Source organism: Gekko japonicus, unplaced genomic scaffold (genome assembly GCF_001447785.1).
Source record: "Gekko japonicus isolate JY-2015 unplaced genomic scaffold, Gekko_japonicus_V1.1 scaffold9, whole genome shotgun sequence".
NCBI lineage: Eukaryota > Metazoa > Chordata > Lepidosauria > Squamata > Gekkonidae > Gekko > Gekko japonicus.
The window spans coordinates 99,356-105,359 of record NW_015168044.1 but is presented as its reverse complement, the minus strand read 5'-3'; the positions used below and the strand labels follow the sequence as shown (position 1 = coordinate 105,359).

General features: G+C 51.7%; 1 protein-coding gene across 2 annotated transcripts in view; it reads left to right on the top strand.

Annotated features, from left to right (window-relative positions):
• Nucleotides 1–6,004, top strand: part of EGFL7 (EGF-like-domain, multiple 7) — a 27,266-nt gene that overhangs the window by 6,492 nt on the left and 14,770 nt on the right. The gene's annotated exons all lie outside the window — the stretch shown is intronic.

Below are 6,004 nucleotides of genomic sequence, written 5' to 3'. Positions count from 1 at the left end.
AGGCGGGCTGTCGGGGAAAGGGCTCCGCGCGCAGAGCCGCCTTGCGAGCCCGGCCAAACCAAGGGAAGAAGTCGGGCCCGGGGAGGGGAGGGGGCTGCGGAGACAATGGAGCCGACGGGATGGGGAGGGGAGGGGGCGCGCGCCCCCCGGGGGGATCCTTCGCTCGCCGCCTTTCCCGTGGCTGGAGCGCCTGAGAGGCGCCCTTTCGCTCTTTGGACCGGGACTGCGCGGAGGGGCTGGGCTGGGCTGGGCTGGGGACGTCGCTGTTCGCCGCGTTGGGCTCAACTCCGGGATTTCTCCCGCACGGGATGCTTCGCAACCGCTCGAGGGACAAAGTTGGCGTTTTCGAGAGCCGATCTCCACCTAGCGGCACGGAAGCGGAACATGAGGCACCGAGGCGGGGAAAGGTGTCGGGTTGGTGGGGTTTTCTTTTCTTTTTTGGCTGTCCTGAAGGCGCTCTCTTTGCGACCTACCCGTGATGTTAGGGTTCTGCTTGTCCGTACAACAGCCCTTGGGTGTCGGTCAGGCGGAGCGCGAGCGACTTGGCCAGGTCACCCAGCAAGCTTCATGGCAGAGTGTGGATTTTTTTTTTTTGCAAACAAGGTTCCTCTGGGTCACTTCAGTGTACTGGCTGTCATTCAGATTGATTTAACGTTCACCACTGAACATGCTTTGGGAAAGTTCAGCAAGGGAAATGCCACTTTATCCTTGAACTCACCACTGAATCTTAAGCAACCTAAAGGTAAAGGTTCCCTTGCTCGAAAGCCAGTCGAATCCGACTCTAGGGTTGTGGTGCTCATCTCTGTTTCAAAGCCGAAGAGCCAGCGCTGTCCGAAGACGTTTCCGTGGTCATGTGGCCGTTGGCAGGAGCTGGAGCTAGAGATGGGAGCTCACTCCATCATGCAGCACCCGGGTCTCAAACTGCTGAACTACTGACCTTCCACAGCCTGCAGTTCAGCGTAACCACTTGAGCCCAGCAGCTCCTAACAATGGGTGTTAGGAAGTCTTAAAAGTCATGCGGTGTTTTCGGATACATTTAATTTTTAAAAAATCCTACTTTGTGTCTCAGGAAGCCTCCTACCTTGGAACTTTCCTTGGGTTCACTCTTGATGGATCATCCACCTTTTAATAAAAATAGAACAGATTTAGAGTCCGGTGGCACCTTTAAGACCTGCAAAGGTTTATTCAAGGCATGAGGTTTATTCAAGGCACAGCCTTGCACACGAAACCTCATGCCTTGAATAAACCTTTGTTGGTCTTAAAGGTGCCACCAAATTTGTTCTATTTTTATTAAAAGGTGGATGTACGCTGGACCCGGCGGAGTTGGCCAGCTATCGCCCGGTGTCCAATTTGCCCTATTTGGGCAAACTGATTGAGAGGGCGGTGGCAGTGCAGCTGCAGGGCTTTCTGGATGACGCTTCCGCCTTTGACCCATTCCAGTCTGGCTTTCGCCCGGGACATGGGACGGAGACTGTGCTGGTTGCCCTTACTGACGACCTCCGCAGACATCTGGATCGAGGCGGTGTGGCGGCGCTGTTGTTGTTAGATCTGTCGGCCGCATTTGATACAGTCGACCACCAGCTGCTTGCCCACCGCCTTGCCGACGTGGGGATCCAGGGGCTCGCCCTTCAATGGCTTGTCTCTTTTCTCCAAGGCCGGGGGCAGAGGGTTGAGCTAGGGGAGCAGCAGTCCCGGAGGCACCTGCTTGAATGCGGAGTGCCTCAGGGGGCAGTATTCTCCCCGATGCTATTTAACAGATACATGCACCCTCTCGTTCAGATTGTCCGGAGGTATGGGCTTGGGTGTCATCAATATGCCGATGACACCCAGCTCTATCTGATGTTGGGCGTTCAGTCGGACTCCGACCCAGAAGACCTTCAACGGGCGTTACAGGCCGTCTCTGGATGGCTCAGGCTGAGCCGGCTGAAGCTGAACCCGGCGAAGACGGAGGTCCTGTGCCTGGGTCGAGGTGGGATGGGGATGGGGCTCTCGCTCCCGGCCTTTGGTGGGGCACCTTTGGTGCCAGCTTCGGAGGTTAGGAGTTTGGGAGTGCTCCTGGACCCCACCTTAACGATGGAGGCCCAGGTGGCGGCTACTGCCAAAGCAGCCTTTTACCACCTACAGCTGGTGCGGCAGTTGGTCCCCTTCCTTGGCCACGAAGACCTAGCCACAGTGATCCATGCGACGGTCACCTTGAGGTTAGACTACTGCAACGCTCTCTACATGGGGTTGCCTCTGTCACAAATTCGGAAGCTGCAGCTGGTGCAGAATGCGGCAGCCAGGTTGATAGCGGGTGTCTCTAGATGGGACCACATCCAACCTGTGCTGAAAGCGCTGCACTGGCTGCCTATAGCGTTCCGGATTCGCTTCAAAGTGCTGGTGCTTACCTTTAAAACCCTACATGGCCAGGGACCGGCATACCTGAGGGACCACCTTTCCCCATACAGGCCCCAAAGAGCACTTCGGTCGGGGTCACAACACCGCCTAGTGACCCCGGACCCTAAGGAGGCCAGGCTTGCTGCCACAAGGGCCAGGTCCTTTTCGGTGGCAGCTCCTATCTGGTGGAATGAGCTCCCGGAGGAGATCAGGGCCCTGCGGGACCTGTTACAGTTCCGCAGGGCCTGTAAGATGGAGCTCTCCCACCAGGCTTTCGATTAGGAGCCGCCGCCGCCACTACCACCAACGGGCGATCGCAGAGCAGTACCGCCAGGTTGGGCTGACCTGCCACCAAACATCGTGGCCCACGGCACCCCTCTCCCCAATGTGATGTACAATAGGGAGTGAGCATACTAGTTGCGATGGATCCTGGGAGTTTGTCCACGGTGTTTAAACTGTTTTAATTGTATTTTTATTGCACTGTGTGCCTTAATTGTTTTAAATTGTGGTGTTGTATTACACCTCTGTGTTTTGTAAGCCACCCTGAGCCCGCGTGCGGGGAGGGCGGGGTATAAATGAAATGAAATAAATAAATAAATTCCAGTGTATTTTAAAAAGAGTGCCTTGCACACAAAAGCTAATACCTTGAATAAGCCTTTGTTGGTCTTAAAGGTGCCACTGGACTCTAAATTTGTTCTACTGCTTCAGACCAACAGGATCTATCTTAATAAAAATAGTTAACTAAAAATGCCTTGGCTGCTAGACCGAGATAATAGATGAATTCATGGAGTGCAGAAGTCTTGGAGGCTTAAATGGAACCTCCATCTTCAGAGACACTCTATCTCTGAGTGACAGATAGTGTGGAGAAATGCCCTCTCCTTCGTGTCTTGCTTATGAGCTTCCCAGAAGCCCCCTGCTGCGGGCTGTTGGAAGGGTGGTGGTGGCCTAGGTGGATTGTTTGGGTGTAGTGGTTAAGTGCGCGGACTGTAATCTGGGAGAACCGGGTTTGATTCCCCACTCCTCCACTTGCACCTGGCTGGATGACCTTGGGCAAGCCGTAGTTCTGATAAGAGCTGTCCTTGAAAAAGAGCAGTTTCTGTCAAGAGCTCTCTCAGCCCCACCTTCCTCACAGGGTGTCTGTTGTGGGGAGGGGAAGGGAACGGAGTTTGTAAGCTGCTCTGAGACTCCTTTGGGTAGTGAAGGGTGGGGTATAAATCCAAACTTTTCTCTTCTTCTCTTCTCCTTCCCTCACATTCTGGGGTGCTGCGGGCATGAAGCATCAGCTGAACAGCTTGGGAGACTTGAAATCTCGCCTGCTTGGCCCTGTGCCCTGTTGCTTTGGCTCCAGAATTCACTGTCAGTTTCTTCAAAACGTGGTGCAGGAATGTTTTCTATTAGCTGAGCAGTTCTCACTTAGTCAAGGGTGCTGATTTTGAGGAATGTTGGAGATGCAATTGGCTTGAAGTCAGGTCCTGCCACTGGAATTTGATTGCCTACAAACATTGTTCTGTTACCAAGTTGTGGTGATGTGGGATTTTCAAAACATGGACGCGTGTGCAGCCGTGTGTAAATATCAGGCAAATGGATTTGCACCGGGAGGAGGTTGTGTGTGATGTCAGCTTTTCCTTCCACTGCTGGCCTGAGGAGTGGGTCTGTCTGCTGGTTGGGGGTCTGACTCTCATCACCAGCTTGATAACCGTGCATTTTCCAGCAGTGGGCATAGGGCCATGGCCAAAGCGGCTCCCCCCCCCGTTGCCAGAGGGAGGGAGCCTCACAAGGGCCTCTGTGGTGGATCCTGGAGGGCATTTCTTGGTGCACACACCACTATTGCCTTTAGGGGTGGCGACGGGGCAGCATGGGCATGAGGGCCCTGTTGGGGCATCGTGGGTGCCTGGAAATGGAGAGGTGGTTATGAGCCAGGGGGACTAAATGGCTCCTCTGTTTATTCTACCTGGCGGATGTTGGGTGGGGGGAAACCTGAGGGTCGGTTGGTGGGAAAGAGGAGTGGGGCCACCTTCTGTAAAGGAGCAACCTGACCCTCGGCAATTTTAAGGCAAAGTTCACTGTCAATTGTGGTGTGTTGAGCTGCAATTTAAACAAGCCAGGGATCTGTCAGCAGGCTAAACGTGAGGAAACATGGATTTTCTTGCATTACCTTTTTGCACAGATAAATCTGTGTTGTGCCTCAGAAGTGTTTTTGTCTGTGCCCAGCTAAGCCAACACGAATCTAACATTGGGTAGATCTGTTGAGTTTTATGGCTTTCTTCGTTGGTTTTTACTGTGGAAGGTTTGGATCCGATTTCAGTGCAATGCAGGTTGAGGGAAAGAATTCTTCATGGTGACCCAGAATGCTCCTTGAAAGAGATGTGGTGCCCAAGTGAAGCCCCCGCCCGAAAGTGCTTTTCCCTTGGTCGGCACTGAGTTCAGATCCAGCCTCCTCTTTTGCCAACGGGGCAGGTACCTGAGAACTGGGTCTGTGCATAATAAATGGGAACAAGTGAAGCGTGTGCTTTTGTAGCAAGTCACAAGAGAAGGGGAAAACAGCATCACAATTGGACAAGTAGGACAGATGTCTGGGCTCCATGTGTCAGTGCCCCTCCCCCCCCGGTCTTTGACCTGCGTGTATTAGTCGTTGCTTTGGGGGATGCTAAAGAATTCTAACTTTCTAGAGTGAAATAATGTTGCTTCTCCTTTATTTATTTATTTTTTATTGGTGGCCCCATCCTGGTGCCTTGATGTAGCTAGTTTCTTATCATCATGGCCTCATCTGTGGATGCTTAAATCAAGAGACTGGAGCCATGAACAGACAAGATACACTTCTCTAAACCTGAGACAAGCCCCAGGGTTGCAGGAAAGTCTGAAATTTTATTAATAATAAAAATTAGGGGTTAACACACCCAATAATAGAAGCAGCACCAGTAACTTTAAGAAACAAATGCTCTGCAGTGGCCATTGTGGGCGTTGCTAGGCAACCGGTACACTATTGCCTGCCTTCAGGCAATCCCTTCAGTAAACAGCAGAGGGATGGGGAGGGCTTTTCCCAGCCATTTTTGGCCTTTGATGGAGGACTTATTTGAGCCATGTCTGTCAGCAACTACTGTCAGGCCTGGCTGATCACTACAGTAACAGCAGCCACCACAGAAAGGCCTGTGTGGTGTAATGGTTAGAGCAGGGGTGTCAAACTCATTTGTTACGAGGTCTGGATCTGACACAAATGTTACTTTGTCAGGTCAGGCCATGTATGCCATGCCTTGAGCCCGCTTGTGGGGAGGGCGGCGTAAAAATAAAATAAAATAAAATAAAATGTCATCCCAGGTACCGGAGATATATAAACTTTATAAAGGACACTGGCAAACCGAATTAACAAATTTTTTTTTGCTCAAAATACAAACAAAAGCAATTGATTCCTAACAGTGAAAGCATTTAACTTACTGGGGCACCCATAAAAGCCCCAATAAACGTATTTAATCATATGCAAGACAAGTTTTTTTCAAGGGATGCCATAAAAGGGGGGGTGTGTATCTTGCACTTCCATACAAATTAGCTACTTGTTGTATATGTTGCACTTTTAGGAGATGAGTCATCGCCCTTGCAAGTAAATAAGGTAGTTTTTCAGCACTCTCCCCCC